A 20,897-nucleotide genomic window follows, 5' to 3' on the forward strand; every position below is an offset into this window, starting at 1 on the left:
GGTTCAATTTCAGCCTCTGGTGACAGTTTGTGTGGATTTTGCCCTTTCTCCCCGTGTCTGTGTGGGTTTCCTCCAGGTGCTCCAGTTTCCTCCCACAAGTAAATTAGCCATGCAAAATTGCCCAGACTGTTCAGGGATGTGAAGGTTAGGTACATTTGGCCGGAGGACACGTTGGGGAGTGAGTCTGGGTGGGCCAAATGGCCTGTTTCCACACTGTATAGAATCTATGAGAAAGACATTTGGACAGGTACATGACAGGAAATGCTTGTGTGGATGTGGACCAAGTGGAGGCAGGTACAATTAGTTTTAAAGTTAATGGCTCCATGACACTGCCCCTTCACTTTGGGAGAGGTGTACACCAAGGCTGCCCCCTGTCCAGCCAGCTGAATTCCCTGTGCGTGGAGCCTTTCCTGTGCCTCTTGTGGAGGAGGTTGTCGGGGCTGGTTCTGCGCAGTGCGGGCACAGGGGGTGGTCATCTCGGCCTACGCTGACCACGTGCTCCTCCCTTTCACCGACCCTGCTGACCTGGAGAGGATGTGTGAGTGCCAGGCCTTGTACTCATCGGTCTCTTCCACCAGGATCAACTGGGCCCAATATTCCAGACGACTGGTCAGTCCGTGACGGGTGGAGTCTCTGCCGGAGGAGTTACGGGGGTTCAGCTGGAGTACCACCATCTCCTCGATCTGGGGGTCTACCTCAGCCCGGCTGAGGAATCCTGGCCGGGGAACTGGCAGGAGCTGGAGGCCAAAGTCTCACCTCGCCCAGGCCTCTGGACAGGACTGCTCCGAGTGCTGTCTCACAGGAGTCGAGTGTTGGTCATAAACCAGCTGGTGCCTGCCATGCTGTGGTACCGGCTGGTCACTTTGGTCCCTCCTCCTGGTTTTGTCGATGACATCCAGAGAATGTTGGTTCACTTCTTCTGGGACAAAAAGATGCACTGGGTCACTGCGCAGGTCCTGAGTCTCCATATTGAGGGGGGCGGTCAGTCGCTGGTGTGCGTTCACACCCAGGTAGCGACGTTCCACCTTCAGACCTTGCAGCGATACCTTTACATTGAGCCTCCCCCTCGGCGGGGTGCCCTGGTGACATATTTTTTCCACCAGGTGCGTAACCTCAACTACGAGACTCAGCTCCTGTTCAGGGACCGTGATGGTTTGGAGGTCACTCTCAGGACACTGCCTGTCTTTTACCAGGACCTGCTCACGGTCTGGAACATGGTCGAATCGCGTCACGCCTACCCTCCGGCTGGAGTAACGGCTGTCGTCAGGGAGACGTTGCTCAGGAATCCGCACCTCCGTACTCGTGGGTTCGAGTGACTGTCGGAGGGGAGGGCCGTGACTGTGAGGGTGACCAGGGTCGGGGACGTGCTGGATGGTGGGGGCCTGGGCTGGACGCTGCCGCAGGATATAGCGAGCAGGGCAGCGGTAGACGTCCGGTACGTGGCCACCACCATCCGACACCTTAAAACGACGGTGCTCAGACCCCACGTAGTGCCCCAGTTGGAGGATGCTCAGGTGTGCGGTGGGATCCCGTCTGCACTCACTCCTGCCCGGACGGAATTTCACATTGGCCCCAGGGTCCTGGACTTCCTGTGGGAGACTGTGCCCCACAACCTGAGCTGTCACCGGAGTTTTAGTTTTGTCCCTTTCAGGGGTGTATCACAGAGGGCCCTGTACAGACTGCTGCTGCACACCCTCATCCACCTCCCGGACACACCCTGGCGTGCCCATTTACCACCGGGCGGTGGGGACCATCCCCAGTGAAGGGCTCTCTACATGGGAGTCCTCCCCCTTTCTCACGGGGATCTGGGGTGGAGGGTATTGCACGCGGCAGTCCGCAGATTGCAGTGGTTCACGGACTCCCAGCCCAACTGCTTGTTCTGTGGTGCTGTGGAGTCCATGGAACAGGGCGCTTGCACTCCCTTTTTCGCTTTCTGGGAAACCTTCTCCTCCGTTTCTGGTTGGACTTCAGCCCCACACTCCCCATCATTGGGCACCCAGTGCCGAGGGGGGAGGGTTGGTCAGAGGATCTCCTCGTGGGTCTGCTCCTGGGCCTGGCCAAACTGGTTGTTAGGGCCGATTGCCTGACCCTCTTCCATGGTTACGTTCGAGCCCGGGTGTCCCTGGAGAAGGAGCACGCAGTGTCTACCAACATCCTTGAGCTGTTCAGAGAGTGCCCTCCCCCTCACTGTTTGGTCACACAGCATTGCCCTTTGATGCTTGTCACTGGCCACTTGGGTGTTTCCTTTCTTCCTGGTGGTGGGAATTGAATAAAGATTTGTACATCTGTTGTCTTTCACTGTGTCTCAAACCTGCACACACACAACATGGGTGCTGGGGAAAATATAAGCACTACCACAGTTAGGCAGCAGTGCGGGGGTAAAGAGAAAAACATATATAACCAGGAGATTTGGAATGCCCTCTGTCCAGGGCACTGACTCTGTGCTGGCTGAGCCACAGTCAGTGTGTTCGTGCAAAACAAAACTTAAAAGCTGCCATTTTAACCTCACACATGTGGCCTCAGTGGCCTAATGGATAAGGCACTGGCCTCCTAAGCCAGGGATTGTGGGTTCAAGTCCCATCTGGGGTGTCTGACGTTTAACCCTTGTCTTCATGGCTGATCTTCATCCGAGGTCAAGTCAGTTTCTCATCTCCTCTGGAAAAGTCCCCGAGTCTGTGTTGGGTTGGTGGTACCCTGTGTCAGAAAAATACAGAATGTTGAGGATATGCAGGATTTTTGGGTCAATCGTCTGAAAGAGACAGCACAGTCACAATGACTGAAAACCTGCTGAGATCCTCCTGGGGATGGCATGGCAGCTCAGTGGGTAGCACTGCTGCCTCACAGTGTCAGGGACCTGGCTTTGATTCCTCCCTTGGGTGTCTGTTTGTGTCAAGTTTGCACATTCTCTCCATGGGGTGCTCCAGGTGCTTTGGTTTCCTCCCACAGTCCAAAGATGTGCAGGTTCGGTGGATTGGCTTTGGGGAATGCAGGGTGAGAGGATAGGGGGTTGGGCCTGGATGGGATGCTCTTCAGAGGGTCAGTGTGGATATGATGGTCTGAATGGCCTCCTCCCACCCCACTCTAGGGCTTCTCTGAACAAGTTTGGAGCAGATGGTCAGAGCTCCACTGCAAGGCCCAGTCAAGGCTTCGTGAAGGAAGTGGCATCCAGGTGTGTGTTTCCTACCCTACTTTTCCCAGATCTTCTAGAATCTTCTTTGGCTTTGGCCAATACGATCATGAGCTGGGTTCACATCATCCAATGGGGTCACACCAATACCCTTCACTGTTATCATTCCAGGAGCTATAAAGTGGATTGTCTCAGGCTGACACTTCTCCAATATACAACCCTCAGTCTGGTTGGAACTGGTTCTTCTTGAATCTTTGTAACTCTTTGATCTTAGTTGCAATGTTGTCTGGAGCTGATAGCTGCTGTTTAATTTAGTTTGGCCAATTTTCTATCAGGTCAAGTTTCTCCAGCTGAGGATCAATTGAGAATGCCTGATTTTGTTGCCACGGTCACGTGACCACACAGGATTGAGATCAGCTGCACAGTGAAGTTTTCAACAAAATCAATACCCCAAATAAGACTTGAGCCCACAATCTCTGGTTTAGGAAGTTAGTGTCGTACCCATGAGGTCACTGGGGCTCCAACAGATAGAGCTACCAATCTATGGACAAAGCAGCTTCTGTTTTGGTTGTGTTGGTGTCAGTCTAAGCTATATTCTGTCAACATTACCAGCTGAACCCCAGATTACCTGCATGTTTGGTATTTATGATAAGGTCCAATATGTCAATGGAAATGATTGAAATCTGGGGGTTCAAGGTTGGAACTGATGGGGCTGTGGCTATGCATTTGGGTCCTTACCTTTCTTAGTCAAGGTATTGAACACAATTGCAAGGAGGCTATGATGGAGATGTGAAGTAGTTAGGCCATCGTTGGAGTACTTGGAGTGCCACATCCACAGATTGGACAAACATTTGTGGGAAGGCAACTGCTGAAAATCACCAGCCTCTGAGTCAGAGTCGGGGTTCACCAACAGAGTTTATTGTCCAAGGAAATCCCGGAGCTCCGGGGAGAGAGCAGCACCAACAGCACAGTTGTCAGCTGTAATTCTTCTCTCAACCTGGAGCACATGGTCAAGATACTGTTATACATTTTGTGATATAATAGGTCAGGGATGAGGTTATTGTCTCTGTAACATGGCTTGTTTATTGTAAACATTGCAGAATCCTTGATCGTTTTGGTGCAGTTATTGTCAGTTCCAGCGTGGCCTTTGTTAATTTCAGTGCAGTTGTTGTCAGTTTCAGCGTCTGCGCGGAAGTCCATTGCTGTAGTAATGGGCGCTAATCGCTCTTCCTGAGAAGGCCAATTACTGCAGCCCTGACTATTATCCCTCTGTATTGAGGCTGTATCTAACAGTTAGCATTTCTATCAAAGGTGTTGTCTGACCCAGACCCTTCGGCGGGCAGTGTATGTTATTCATGTGTATTGTCTCTCCCATCCGCCTTAAAATAATCAACTCGGTTGTGAGTGCATTGTTCTGGCATTCTGGTGGCCCCAGGCAGTGTCTGTGTTTGCTCTGCTGTCTCTCTCCATATTGTGGTCCGGCGGCCATCTTGTGTGCCAAGTGGCCAACTTATGGCTGAGCGGCCATCTTGTGCATCCGTCTGCCTAGTGTCACCCTGCCCCGTGCCAACTCCCACTTCACTCCCCACTTTGTGGTCAAGGAGGCGAGTGTATTATCCGAAACAATCCATGCTGGGCCATTGGAATCTCCTTCCTGTCCCGATATAGGGTTGGCTCTCTTCCACAAAGGGGGGTCTCGCAAGTTCGGGCAGATCTTCTCTCTCTCCAGATTTTGTTTGTTTAAAAAATATACTTTATTCATAAAAAATCAAATAACAATGCAGACAAAGGTTCTAAATCAGTTGTGGACAGTCTATGCAGAGAGAAAAGAACCAACAAAACATTGGAATTTTAAAATTTCTCAAAGTTCTGTGTCACAAAAAATGAAGGCATTTTGTTCTTGGGCAGGAAATGATCTCTGTTCATTGTCAGGCACCAAGAGGGTCTGAGAACTGAAAGGACGATGTGATAATTTGTGAAAGACCTGAGAATGTGTACTTTCCCTGTTACACGTTAGCAGCAGCTGCCCGAAACTTTAGTGTTTCCCTCAGTGTGTCGTGACAGATCTTGGAATACGCTCGGCTGTAGCACTCATTTAAGATCAACTATTCCCAGTAGAGTATTGGCACTGAGTTTTTGTGGCTTAATGGTTAAGACTGTAGCTTCTGATGTAGTGGATTGGAGGTTCAAATCCCTTTTGGGGTGTTGACGTTTTAAGCCTGGTCTTTGTGGTGGCTGATTTTCATCCCATATCAACTCCATCTCAATCCAAATTGACTGGATTTTTCAACTACTCCGTTAAAAATCACTTGCCTGCTTCGAGATTATGGAAAATGCTCTTTAGTAGAAACTTGCACAAGGTAATTCCAGGGTTTGGGAGATCTTGGGGTGAATTGTCTGAAAGAGACAGCACAGCCACAATGGGCTGAATGCCCGCCAAGATCCTGTTGAATTGTCCTCAATGCAGCTTTTTGCAAAATCTCCACTTCCTCCTTCCCAAATAACTGGAAATATCTTGAATGTGCTGCACAAAATAACATTCAGCCCTTTGCTATTTTCATGTCTGCTCCATTTTCCTCTGACTTGAGTTGTGCAAAGTTGGATTTTGGTGGATTTCTTGTCTGTCCGTTTGGGGAGAAATGGGAGGTAAGATCAATTTTATCATGCAGCCAATGATTTAGTGTGAGATGGAAGGGGAACAACCAATCAGTGTGAGTTTAAAACTCAGAGAAGAACACAATACGAGAGGTTCAGGGTGCAGTATTTACAGGCTGCCATTTCAGTTTTGTAGATGTGATCCCAGTGGTCTAATGGATAAGGCACTGGCTTCCTTCAGCCTGTGATTGTAGGTTCAAGTCCCCTCGGGGATGGATAGCTTTTAAGCTTTGTCTTCACGACTGATCTTCTTTGTCTGATGTCAAGTCGATTTCTCATCTCCACTGGAAACGTCCCCAGGTCTGTGTTGGGTTTGGTGGGATGTTGTGTCAGAAAAATACAGAACTTTGTGGGGTTTGCAGGATATGGGGCTAAATCACCCCTCTCTCTATGGCGTACTTGGAGGCATCAGTCAAAAGTCGTCTTTTTTTTAATAAAATCTCTAACTTGAAATAAACGAATGAGGTCCCTGTTCGGTAGCTTGTGTTTCCGTGATAACTGATCGAAGGACATCATTGTGTCTCCCTCAAACAAATCACCCACGCAAGACACACCCCTAACTGCCCAATGTTTGAATCCTGAATCAATCATCCCCGGTTGAAAACCCGGCATACCCGGTGTAAGAGAAGATGACTTGCCAATATTGCCTTCCCTCTGCCGAATTGCCCTCCGTGCTTTAACAGTATCGATAACTCCTGGGTTATGGCAATATTCCCTAACTGTCCTCATTTTGTCCAAACACAGCAAGTGAGTAAGGGGTCACCTTAGTCTGGGAGGTTTCAATATCGAACCATATTGAAAGAGGGTCCCCACAAGCCCAATCACTCATGTAGGATAAAAGTGAGCTTCGTTGGTAGCTTTTAATGTCTGGGAGATCCACTCCCCCCAGTCTGTGAGACAATCGCAGTTTAGCTCATTTAATGAGGGGCCACTGACGATACCAAATAAAGGGGCTGAACCAGCCGTTCAGTCTCCTGAATGTTTGCTTATCGAAAATCAGGGGGAGCATCCATATAGGGTATAGTAAACGAGGGAGAATATTCATCTTAATAAACACTATCCAACCCAACCACGAGACCAGAAGCGCCTCCATCTTTGAAGGTCTTGTTTGATTTTGTCAAATAATTGAACAAAATTGTCTTTGAACAGCCGATTCAGAACTGGAGTAATGAACACGCTCAAATACACAAAACCCCCCTGTGACCATTTAAATGGGAATCGATATTCACCCTCAAGACTTAACACTTTCATAACACCACCCATAGGCATAGACTCTGATTTTGCAAGATTAATCTTGTCCCCCAAAAAGGTGCCAAACACACAGATGCATGCTAACAGGCGAGGTACTGAAACTGCTGGATTTGACGAAAGAATGAGGACATCGTCCACATACAATAAACTCTGATGTAAATTTGACCCCACGTCTGGAGCTGATATATTGGGATCCCTATGAATGCCCTCCACCAATGATTCAATCCTCACTGTAAAAAGCAGTGGCGAAAGGGAACAGACCTGCCGGCTGACCCCAAAAATGTTAAAATTGCTTGATCACACCCTGTTGGTGATGATTGCAGTGAGAGGGTCATTGTGGAGAACCGTTACCCATCTTATAAAAACTTCGCCCAAAACAGACCGCTCCAGAGTATAGAAAAGGTACGGCCTCTCAACTCGGTCAAGGGCCTTCTCTGTATCTAGAGAAATCACCAATCCCTATATTGACTGTTGTTGACACACTTGAATTACATTAAGCAGCCTCCTAACATTATTGGAGGATCTGTGGCCCTTTATGAAGCCCGTCTGGTCCTCTTTAACAATAGAAGGTAACACAGTCTCCAGCCTGAACACAAGAGTATTAGAGAGGATTTTAAAGTTCACATTTTAGAGTGAAATGGGCCTGTACAAAGCACAGTCCCCCGGATCTTCCCTTTTTTACGAATAAGCGAAATATTGGCCTCTCTCAGAGATGGCGGGAGACAAACATGGCTATATGAGTCATTAAACATATTGAACATTGGGCCTGACAATATGTTTATAAATTCCTTCTAGAATTCGCTGGGAAGTCCATCAGGACCGGGTGCCTTTCCACCCTGAAGCTGCTTCACAGCCTCCTGCACCTCTTGCTCTGATAAGGGGACATTGAGAAAAGACTCTTGTTCGGGGGTCACACCCAGGAGCTCCAGATCTTTGAAGAAAGCCTCCATTTTGGCCCACCCCTCCTCACAAACCTCAGATTGATATAATTTAGAGTAAAATCTCTGGAATGACACATTAATCTTTTTGGAGTCACATGTTCGGTTCCCAGACCCTTCCCTAATCACCATAATGGCTTGAGGGGCTCTCCTTTTCCTGACGAGATATGCTAAGTATTTGCCAGACCTGTCACCATGATCATATAACCTTTGCTTTGCAAAAGTAAGCTCGTTCTTTGCTGTCTGCGTGAGCACGGAATTCAATGCAGACCGCAGCGCCGTAATCCTCTGTAACTTGACCAACGAGGGCCTGTCAAAGTAGGCCTTCTCAGCTGCATTCAACTGTGTTTCGAGGAGACATTGCTGCTCACCCTTCTTCCGCCTCCTACTGGCAGAGTAGGAAATAACTGACCCACTGGCATAGGCTTTTGCAATTTCCGAAAGGAAGGATTGGCTACTAACCGAGCGTGAGTTAATGTCTAGGAAAGACCAAAATTCCTGAGACAAATGCTCCACAAATGTATTATCCCTGAGGATAAAGGGATCCATTTGCCGGTGCCTTGGACCCACTGTAACGTCCTTAATCTTAACCAACAGGGACACTGGAGTGTGATCAGAGATGGTAATATTACCGATCGTACAAGATGCCACCAAGTCCAGAGTTGCCACGGGGATTGGAAAAATATCAATCCTGGTTTGACATCTGTGTGGATTGGAAAAAAACGTAAAATCCCTGCCTGTAGGGTGGAGACACCTCCAGATGTCCACCAACCCTCACTCCACACACAGATCCATTAATTGTTTAGTTTGTACAGAGGGGATCGTGGTGGTGGGGGGGGGCTTTGGGCAACCTCTGTACGGTGGGGTCCATGAGACAGTTAAAATCTCCCCCTATAATGATATGCCAGAACTCCTGATTTATCAATTTAGAAAACGTATCTCGCAAAAAGTTGAGGGGCTGAGCTGGAGGGCAATAAACATTTAAACACCATATTCTTCCCCATTTATCAAGGCTATAAGAATTACAAACCTCCTCTGTGTGTGTCTTTAACACACTCTTGTAACTTAAATGGGAGATTCCTCCTCACCAATACAGCCACTCCCCTACTTCTGGTATTAAATGATGTGAAGTAAACCCGATCAAAGTCATTCTGCTGTAGTTTCAAATGCTTAGATTAGATTAGATTACTTACAGTGTGGAAACAGGCCCTTTGGCCCAACAAGTCCACACCGCCCCGCTGAAGCGTAACCCACCCACACCCCTACATCTACATTTACCCCTTACCTAACACTATGGGCAATTTAGCATGGCCAATTCATCTGGCCTGCACATTTTGGACTGTGGGAGGAAACCCACGCAGACACGGGGAGAACGTGCAAACTCCACACAGTCAGTCGCCTGAGGCGGGAATTGAACCCGGGTCTCAGGCGCTGTGAGGCAGCAGTGCTAACTACTGTGCCACCGTGCCGCCCACACACTTGCACATACACACATACACATGCACAACATGTACACATACACACACATACACACACCCATACACACACATATACACACACACATACACACACATACACACACACACACAAACACATACATACACACACATACACATATATATATACACATACACACACATTTACACACACACATACACACACAGAAACACACCATAGACATACACACACATACACACATATACATAAACACACACACATACACATATGCCCATACACACCCACATACACACACATACACACACATACATACACACATATACACATACACACACACCCACACACACATACACACACATACACACCCACACACCCACACCCACACACACTCATCAACATATTAACACACACACATATACACACACATACACACACACACATACATACACTTACACACACAAACACACACACGACCACCCACACATATACACACACGTACACACCCACACACATATACACACACATACACATACACACACACATATACATACACACATGCACACCCACACACATATACACACACAAACACACCCACAAACACATATACACACACGCACATACACACACACATATACACACAACACACATACACACAAATACACATACATACACACCCACACACACATATACACACACATACACACACACATATACACATGCACATACACACACACACATATACACACACATACACACCCACAAACACATGTACACACCCACACATATACACACACACATATGCACACACATATAAGTGCTTGTGTGTGTGCGCATGTGAGTGTGTGTGTGCATGTGTGTGTGCGCGTGTGTGTATGTGTGTGTGTGTGCGTGTGTGTGTGTGTGCGCGCGTGTGTGTGCGTGTGTGTGTATGTGTGTATGTGTGCGTGTGCGTGTGTGCGCGTGCGTATGTGTGTGCGCGTGTCTGTGTGTTCGTGTGTGCGTGTGTGCATGTGCGTGTGTGTGCGTGTGTGTGCATGTGCATGTGTGTGCACGTGTGAGTGTGTGTGTGCATGTGTGTGTGCGCGTGTGTGTGTGTGTATATGGGGTGGTGGGGTTGGGGCTGTTATGAGTGTCAACAGACAGGAGTGTTCCCTCCCAGTCAGAGAACACTTCAGCAATTCGGGACATTCGACCTCGGACCTTCCTCCAAGGGGGACTTCGGGACAGGCAACAATGAAAAGTGGCCGAGCAGAGGCTGATCACCAAGTTTGGTAACAATGGAGATGGCCTCAACTGGGACATTACAGGTGACCCCATTCACCTACACACACACACACACACACACACACACATAAACAGACACACACATACACACACACCCAAACACACACATATACACACACTCAAACACACACATACACACTCACATATACACACACACATACACACACACGCACATACACACACATACACACATGCACATAAACACACATACACATACATACACATACACACGCATACACATACATACACATACACACGCATACACATACAAATACCATAAGACCATAAGACCATAAGAAATAGGAGTGGAAGTAAGGCCATTCGGCCCATCGAGTCCACTCCGCCATTCAATCATGGCTGATGGGCATTTCAACTGCACTTAGCCGCATTCTCCCCGTAGCCCTTAATTCCTCGAGACAACAAGAATCTATCAATCTCTGCCTTGAAGACGTTTAGCGTCCCGGCCTCCACTGCACTCTGCGGCAATGAATTCCACAGGCCCACCACTCTCTGGCTGAAGAAATGTCTCCGCATTTCTGTTCTGAATTTACCCTCTCTAATTCTAAGGCTGTGTCCACGGGTCCTAGTCTCCTCACCTAACGGAAACAATTTCCTCGCATCCACCCTTTCCAAGCCATGTATTATCTTGTACGTCTCTATTAAGTCTCCCCTTAATCTTCTAAACTCCGATGAATACAATCCCAGGATCCTCAGCCGTTCCTCATATGTTAGACCTACCATTCCTGGGATCATCCGTGTGAATCTCCGCTGGACACGTTCCACTGCCAGTATGTCCTTCCTGAGGTGTGGGGACCAAAACTGGACACAGTACTCCAAATGGGGCCTAACCAGAGCTTTATAAAGTCTCAGTAGCACAATGGTGTTTTTATACTCCAACCCTTTTGAGATAAGTGACAACATTGCATTCGCTTTCTTAACCACAGACTCAACCTGCATGTTGTCCTTTAGAGAATCCTCGACTAGCACTCCCAGATCCCGTTGTACTTTGGCTTTACGAATTTTCTCACCATTTAGAAAGTAGTCCGTGCTTTTATTCTTTTTGCCAAAGTGCAAGACCTCGCATATGTATACACACACATATACACATATACACACACACAAACACACAAACACACATACACATAAACACACACATGCACATACACACATACACATGCACACACACACACATACACACACACACACACACATACATATACACACACATACAAATACACAGACATACACACCCACACACATACATATACACACACACTACACACACATACACACAAACACACACATACACACACACATACACGCACGCACACACATACACGCACACACATATACACACACATACACACATATACACACAAACACACACACATACACACGCACATACACACACCCATGCACATACACACACACATACACACACATACACACACACATATACACACACACCTACACACACATATGCACACACACATACACACCCACACACAAACACACACATGCACACGCACATACACACTCGCATATACACACACGTACCATAAGACCATACGACATAGGAGTGGAAGTAAGGCCATTCGGCCCATCGAGTCCACTCCGCCATTCAATCATGGCTGCTGAGCACTTCAACTCCACTTACCCGCATTCTCCCCGTAGCCCTTAATTCCTCGAGACAACAAGAATCTATCAATCTCTGCCTTGAAGACGTTTAGCGTCCCGGCCTCCACTGCACTCTGCGGCAATGAATTCCACAGGCCCACCACTCTCTGGCTGAAGAAATGTCTCCGCATTTCTGTTCTGAATTTACCCTCTCTAATTCTAAGGCTGTGTCCATGGGTCCGAGCCTCCTCACCTAACGGAAACAATTTCCTCGCATCCACCCTTTCCAAGCCATGTATTATCTTGTACGTCTCTATTAAGTCTCCCCTTAATCTTCTAAACTCCGATGAATACAATCCCAGGATCCTCAGCCGTTCCTCATATGTTAGACCTACCATTCCTGGGATCATCCGTGTGAATCTCCGCTGGACACGTTCCACTGCCAGTATGTCCTTCCTGAGGTGTGGGGACCAAAACTGGACACAGTACTCCAAATGGGGCCTAACCAGAGCTTTATAAAGTCTCAGTAGCACAATGGTGTTTTTATACTCCAACCCTTTTGAGATAAGTGACAACATTGCATTCGCTTTCTTAACCACAGACTCAACCTGCATGTTGACCTTTAGAGAATCCTCGACTAGCACTCCCAGATCCCGTTGTACTTTGGCTTTACGAATTTTCTCACCATTTAGAAAGTAGTCCGTGCTTTTATTCTTTTTGCCAAAGTGCAAGACCTCGCATATGTATACACACACATATACACATATACACACACACAAACACACATACACATAAACACACACATGCACATACACACATACACATGCACACACACACACATACACACGCACATACACACACATACACACACACATACACATACACACACATACATATACACACACATACACATACATACACACACATACACACCCACACACATACATATACACACACACTACACACGCATACACACAAACACACACATACACGCACACACATATACACACACATATGCACATATACACACACATACACACAAACACAAACATACACAAACACAAACATACACACACATACACACACATACATACACACACACATACACACACATACACATACACACACATATATACACACCCACACACACACATACACACACATACACACGCACACACACACATATATATACACACATACACACATACACTCACATACACACATACAGACACACGCGCACCCACACACACACATATACACACACACATACATATACACACACATACACACCAACACACATATACACACACATACACACACATACACACCCACACACATATATATACACACACACATATACACACACATACGCACAAACACACATACCCACACACATACATACACACACATATAAGTTTGTGTGATGAATTTGTACTTACAGAATTACATTTTTTTTACTGAAAAATTGTATGAATTCATGTGAGATGCTGTAAATCTGTTTATTAGCTTAGAATCAGTCTGACTATTGTGGCACAGACAGCCTCACACAAGGAAGCTCACACCTTCAATACATCATCTGGGCCGACATGACACCAATTGTTAAAGTTCACTTGAGAATTTAACTTTTGATAAAAGTTTTGCAATTTACATATGAAAGAACGAAAACCAACCTGGCCATTCTAAAAGATGAGAGACTTAACAAACAATCCAGGTCTTTCTCAAGATACAATTTCAGTTGCATCACACTGTAAACATTTGCTATAAATTCTGTGTCCTGCAATCTTATTCTCCACAACCACCTGATGAAGGAGCAGTGCTCCGAAACCTAGTGCTTCCACATGTTCGACTCTAACCTGGTGTTGTGTGATTTTTAAATCTGTCATTCACCCATCTCCTGACGGTTGAGCATACATCTCAAGGTCAGGACAGCGGCCCTCCGCAGGGATACAAATCGACTCCTTCTTTGGTCGCTCCACGATGGATCTCTCTGATGACTGTTCCTGTTCGTTGGTTGGCTCATTGGGATCATTGCTGATATCTTGGAAGAATTCCTGGAGTCTCATTGGTCTGATGAATTCCTCACAACTTTACTCAAGTATTCTTGTTGGTGATGGGGACAAAGGGAGACTAAATTTGATTTGCGTTTCAACTTGATTTTATTAACAAAGTTTTGAAACAGTTTGTAACATCATTTGGAAATGCATACAAAGGTTCTAAATCAGTTGTGTACAGTCTATGCAGAGAGAAAAGAACCAACAAACCGTTGGAATATTGACATTTCTCAAACCTTCTGTATCATTGTGGAAAGAAAGGCATTTTGTACTTGGGCAGAAAACGATCTCTGTTCATTGTCAGGCACCAAGAAGGTCTGAGAACTGAAAGGACGATGTGATCATTTGTCAGAAAGACCTGAGACTGTGTTGTTTCCCTGTTACACCTGGCAGCAGCTGCCTGAACCGTTAGTGCGTCCCTCAGTGTGTTGTCACAGATCTGGGAGTGTGCTTGGCTGTCGCTCTCATTTGGGGTCAACTGTTTCCAGTGGTCTGCCAATATAGTACCCTCATGGCCTAATGGCTATGGCACTGGCCTCTGAAATCTGGGATTTCAGGGATTTCATTTTTAAGCCTGGTCTTTGCAGTGGCTGATTTTCATCCCATGTCAACTTCATCTCAATCCAAATTGACTGGATTTGTTTAGTCACTCTGTTCAAAATCATTGTGCCTGTGTTGAGATTATCACAAATGCTGTTCAGCAATCCACAAGTGGGGCCCCAGTGGCCTAATGGATAAGGCACTGGCCTCCTAAGCCAGGAATTGTGGGTTTAAGTCCCATCTGGGGTGTCTCTGTAGCTTATCCTTTATTTCTAATCTAATTTGGAAAAATCCCCATCTCGACATTCAGTTGATGGTCAGTGGTATCCAACATGATCTTGCACAAGATTTTCGAAGATCTGCAGGATTGAATGTTGAAGGTGGTCATCAAGTGGCTGCTGTTTCTCGATGGGGACGAGATTCCTGAGAGTGCGGTTGGAGAGGTTGTTTTTGGAAGCCAGCTCTCATCAACAGACCAACTCTTCAACACTGATCCCTCCAGAACATCGGATATTACTGACAGAGAATACCCCTGCCAACGTTTATAGGTGCACCATCGACAGCATTCTGTCTGGATGTATCACGACGTGGTTTGGCAACTGTACCATTCAAGATCGGAGACGGTTACAGAGAGTGGTGAACTCGGCCCAGACAATCACAAAGGCCAACCTCCCATCTATAGAATCCATCTCCCAGGCCCACTGTCAAGGAAAGGTCTCCAGCATTCTCAAAGATCCATCCCACCCTGGCAATGTTTTTCTACAACCTCTACCATCGGGGAGAAGGTACAGAAGCCTGAACACACGCACCAACCTGTTTTGAAACAGTTTCTACCCTACTGTTGTTAGAATACTGAACGGTCTCACAGACTCTCAATATTCGCCTGTACCTGTGTTTTTGTTCCTGCTGCTGTTTCCCTATTATTTATTTATCTTTGCTACTTAACTCTGGGAGCTGCCTATATTGCTCACAAGACAAAAATTTTCACTGTGTCTATCATTACTTGCAAACCAATTATTTTCAATGAATCTTGCACCTTTAGGATTACTGTTTTCTTGGTCCAACTCATCAAATTTAAATATAAATTATTGAGTGTGGAATAACTTTATTTCACCTGCATTTTTTCCTGTTAAATACCAACAGGACAGTATAGGGGTCAAGCAAGCTCAATGTTTGTACAGCCAACATTGAAGGAATGGTCCCAGAAAGACAAGGACAAATGGGTCAATGCTAATTCCTGCATCAGTGAGGAAACGAACAACAGATGAGGCGACTGTGGGGAAACAGACATTTAACTGTTTAATTTCAGATCAATGAATCTTCGAATGTGACTGCATATACTGAAGCCCATCATGTCTATGCTGTCTCTTTGGGAGAGCTGAGAAATTAATTCCACTCCCTTTCGCTCCAGTTCATCAAACGTTTGTTGCCACATGTATCAAACTGACTTGGAAATGTTTTAATTCCATGATCACAAAGCAGCCATGCAGAGTTTTAAAGACATTAGGTCAGAGATTAACTTAATTTGAATGGAGATAATGCAGTGAGAGGGTTTTAATTGGAGAGAATGTTTAAATTGAAAGTATCCCCAGAAGGGATGTAAACCACAGGCAGTAGCTTAGAAGATCAGAGATGGAGCTGTTAGGTCACTGGGACAACACGTGCTTCTGGGGCCATGTCAGGAGAATTGATCCCCTCAACCTTGGTTGTGTTCATGTCAGAACAATGCTGCACTCTCCCAACATTTATGTTCACCAACATTTCACGAGTTTCATTCCAGCATCAAACTCACCATGGAGTCCTGTTTAGTATCTGTCTCATTCTTGGACACATGCATCTCCATCAAGGATGGACACCACAGCACCTCACTCAACCACAAACCCACCCTCAACATATTAAAACAGCCGTCCCCTCTGTACAAGCCGTACACTTACACAGGATCTGTTCAGGTGACGGGGAATGTGAGGGGCACTTGGAAGTACACAAGGATGCCCTGATAAGAATGTGATACGATGCTTAACTCATCAATCGCCAGTTCTGACATGCCCCAGGGAGAAACTGCAATGACCTCCTCAGGAGACAGACACGAGCTGTAACCGACAGGGTACCCTTCATTGTCCAGTACTTACCAGGAGCTGAGAAACTACGTCACATTCTCCACAGCCTGCAACACATTATCGATGAGGATGAGCACCTCGCCAAGACCTTCCCCACCCCTCCACTTCTCACCTTTAAACAGCCACCAAACCTTAAACAGACCATTGTTCACAGCAAACTGCCCAGCCTTCAGGACAACACCAAACAACCCTGTCACAGCAGACACTGTAAAACGTGTCAGAGTGTCGCCATGGATACCGCCATTGCACACGGGGACATCTCCCACCATGGACGCGGCAGGTACTCATGTGACTCGTCCAACGTTGTCTATCTCATACGCTGCAGGGAAGGATGCCCAATGCATGGTACATTGGCGAGACCGAGCAGAGGCCACGGCAACAGATGAATGGGCACCGCGTAACAATCACCAAACAGAGGTGTTCCCTCCCAGTCGGAGATCACTACAACGATCAGGGACTTTCAACCTCGATCCTTCAGGTAACCATCCTCTAAGGTGGACTTTGGGACAGGCAGCAACGAAGAGTGGCCGAGCAGAGGCTGAGAACCACGTTTGGTATCCATGGGGATGGCCTCAACTGGGACCTTGGGTTCATGTCACACTACAGCTGACCCCACTGCACTCAACACACACACACACACGCACACACACACACACACACACTCATCCTGTCACACAATACACATACACACTCCCACACTCACACCCACACACACACCTTCTCACAGATATATACCCCATTACACTCAAACACATACACATACACACACTCTCACAGACACTCACACCATCGCCCCCTCCCACGCACACCCAAATGCACACACTCACTCAGTCTCCCCTGCACGCACACACATATACATTTGTGGGGTGAATTTGTACGTTCAGAATTATGTTTTGTTTCACTCAAAAACTGCATAAAACCATGTCAGATTCTGTAAATGCCACTTTAGAAATAGAATCAGTCTGACCGAACATTGGGACACAGACAGATTTTAACCTCACATCTTCAATGCATTATCTGAGCTGAGATGGCACCGATTGTTAAAACACTCTTGAGAATGTAACTTTAACAAAGGTCTGGGATGTACATAACAAGGAACTGAAACTAACATGATCATTCTAAAAGATGAAAGACTTCAGCTCAATTTGTTTAATATTACATGCCATGACACTGCAATCCTCTTGCTTAAACTTCAGTGTTTTACGATTCTGCTCCACAACGACATGATGAAGAAGCAGCTCTTCGAAAGCTAGTGTTTCCCAATAAACCTGTTGGACTATAACCTGGTGCTGTGTGATTTGTAACATTGTCTGCCCCAGTCTAACACCGGCTCCTCCAAATCATAACCTTTATGTCAATGACTGGTGCGTTTTGGATGATAATGTAAAACATAACAATAGAAAACATCCAAAGTTGGGGCTTGATGTTTTCAAGTCATTACACTATGACTTTTCCCCTGGCGGTTTATTCCATTGTGGGATTGTTTTTATTCATTTCCAGGGTGTGAACATTGCTGGCCAGATCAACATTTAGATTAGATTAGATTACTTACAGTGTGGAAACAGGCCCTTCGGCCCAACAGGTCCACACTGCCCAGCCGAAGCATACCCACCCATACCCCTACATCTGCATCGACCCCTTACCTAACACTACGGGCAATTTAGCATGGCCAATTCACCTGACCTGCACATCTTTGGACTGTGGGAGGAAACCGGAGCACCCGGAGGAAACCCACGCAGACACGGGGAGAACGTGCAAACTCCACACAGACAGTCGCCTGAGGCGGGAGTTGAACCCGGGTCTCCGGCGCTATGAGGCAGCAGTGCTAACCACTGTGCCACCGTGCCGCCCACCTATTTATTGCCTCTCCCGAGTTTCCCCTGAAAGGTGATGGGGAGCTATCTTTTTGAACCACTGCAATCCATGTGCTGCCTGTATCTCCTTTCGAACTGATTGAAGATTTAACAGGAGGGAGTCGGCCATTTTGGATTTGTTCAATACATTCCCATCACTTGTATGACCCTTTGATATTTTACTTATACATTCTGTGTCTGATGCCTCCTCTCTCATTACACCTGATGAAGGAGCAACACTCCGAAAGCTCGTGGTTTCAAATACACCTGGTGGACTATAACCTGGTGTGGTGTGATTTTTGACCATTTGTTGGAGGTAAACCGACAATGAATCAATGGAGGGTGTTCCAGGATTGTGACCGAGCTCCAGGGAGGGAATGCGATATGTTTCTGACTAGGCCAGTGTTTATTGCCCAGAGGGTGAGTCAACCACATTGCTGTGGGTCTGTAGTCTCACCAGGTTTTCTTCCTGAAAGGAGAATATGGAACCAGTTAGCTTTCTAACAAACCTCAATAGCAATATATGGTTCCCATCAGACAAAGCTCCTCCTGAGCTGAGATTTCACCACCTTGTATGGTGGGATTACAGTCCATCTCCCCCACACCATGAACTTGGTGTTCTGGATTCCTACTCCAGGTCTAGCACTGCACCACCATCTCCCCTTATTAACTGGAATTGAGATCAAACAGACACAGGGTGCTGATCAGAGTTCATGTTTAAAAACATAACAGCCCAAATGGGATATGAACTCACAACCCCTGGCTTTGAACATGGACACCCTCTTCATGATGCATCTGAGGTGAGATTCCATGTTAGACACCCACGGCAATTGATAGCTCTGTCTTTGGTTGTGTTCCGAAGATCTTAAACATTCGGCAATTCAGCTCCTCGAGCCTGCTTTGTCATTCCACACGATCATGGCTGATCTCATCTCGGCCTCAACTCCACTTTCCTGCCTGCTCTCCATAACACTTCAACCCAACTACAGCCTGCATGTCGGGATCCCTTTTCATGGCACAAGGCACTTCACAGGAACCACATTCAGGAAACCATTACACATGGACCGAAACCTTGGCCAAAGAGAGGAACACCTTGAGATCCTGAGACCCCAAGGGAGAGGGGTGGAGATCTTTACAGAGTGACTTCCAGAGGGTACCATCCAGGCACAGATAGTGATGTCCAAGCAAGGAATAACAGGAAGTTGCAGGAAGCCAATCTGGCCTTTAATTTCCTGAATTATTCTTTTTGCCATTCTTAAAGAAAGAAACAACATTTGGTATTCTCCAGTCCTCTCAGAATTCTCCTGTGACCATAAAGGGTACAAAAATTTTGTACAAATCCATCGCAATGTCCACACCTGCCTCTCTCAGGATTCTATGATAGATTCCATCAGGTCTTGGGGACTTGTCTACCTTAATGCTTTTCAAAACACCCAACACCTCCTTTTTAATATTGACATGCTCTAGAATATCAATATACAAGACTCACCATCCAAAATGTCATAGAGCCATAGAGATGTACAGCATGGAAACAGACCCTTCGCTCCAACTCGTCCATTCCCCCCACATATCCTAATCTAATCTCGTCCCATTCGCCCACACTGGGCCCATGTCCCTCTCGACCCTTCCTATCCATATCAGTGAGCAGTGTAGGTTTCTTCCCTCCCGCCCTCCTGACCATGTACTCACTTTCTTTGTCTGATTTTCTTCCTTTTAAAAGTGCCGTTGTTTTGAGATTTTTTTCTCCAAAGTTGCATAATAAAACAGTAATTGCTGCTCCTGGAATTTGAGGAAATCACCCCCAAGACCTAAAATGACTCAAAAAAGGGGCAGGTCTTACAGTCACAACCTTTTCCCGTCCTCCATCTTGGACTACCCAGAATCCTTTGGAAATACCAATGCAGTTTATTCATTAAGAACCTCACCCACTTCCTCCGGCTCCATGTGTAAATTCCCTCCTTTGCTCTGAGAAGACATACTCTTTCCCTGGTGACCTGTTGCTTGTT

At 46.5% G+C, this 20,897-nt stretch overlaps 2 non-coding genes across 2 annotated transcripts; both read left to right on the forward strand.

Annotated features, from left to right (window-relative positions):
* The first annotated feature begins 2,516 nt into the window (after window positions 1-2,516).
* On the forward strand, window positions 2,517-2,589 carry trnar-ccu (transfer RNA arginine (anticodon CCU)). Its single transcript has one exon. It is a non-coding gene; the product is annotated as a tRNA-Arg (tRNA).
* Window positions 2,590-15,097: 12,508 nt separating this feature from the next.
* On the forward strand, window positions 15,098-15,170 carry trnar-ccu (transfer RNA arginine (anticodon CCU)). The gene has a single exon. It is a non-coding gene; the product is annotated as a tRNA-Arg (tRNA).
* Window positions 15,171-20,897: the final 5,727 nt, after the last annotated feature.

The sequence above is a fragment of the Chiloscyllium punctatum genome, chromosome 18, assembly GCF_047496795.1.
Source record: "Chiloscyllium punctatum isolate Juve2018m chromosome 18, sChiPun1.3, whole genome shotgun sequence".
Taxonomy (NCBI): domain Eukaryota; kingdom Metazoa; phylum Chordata; class Chondrichthyes; order Orectolobiformes; family Hemiscylliidae; genus Chiloscyllium; species Chiloscyllium punctatum.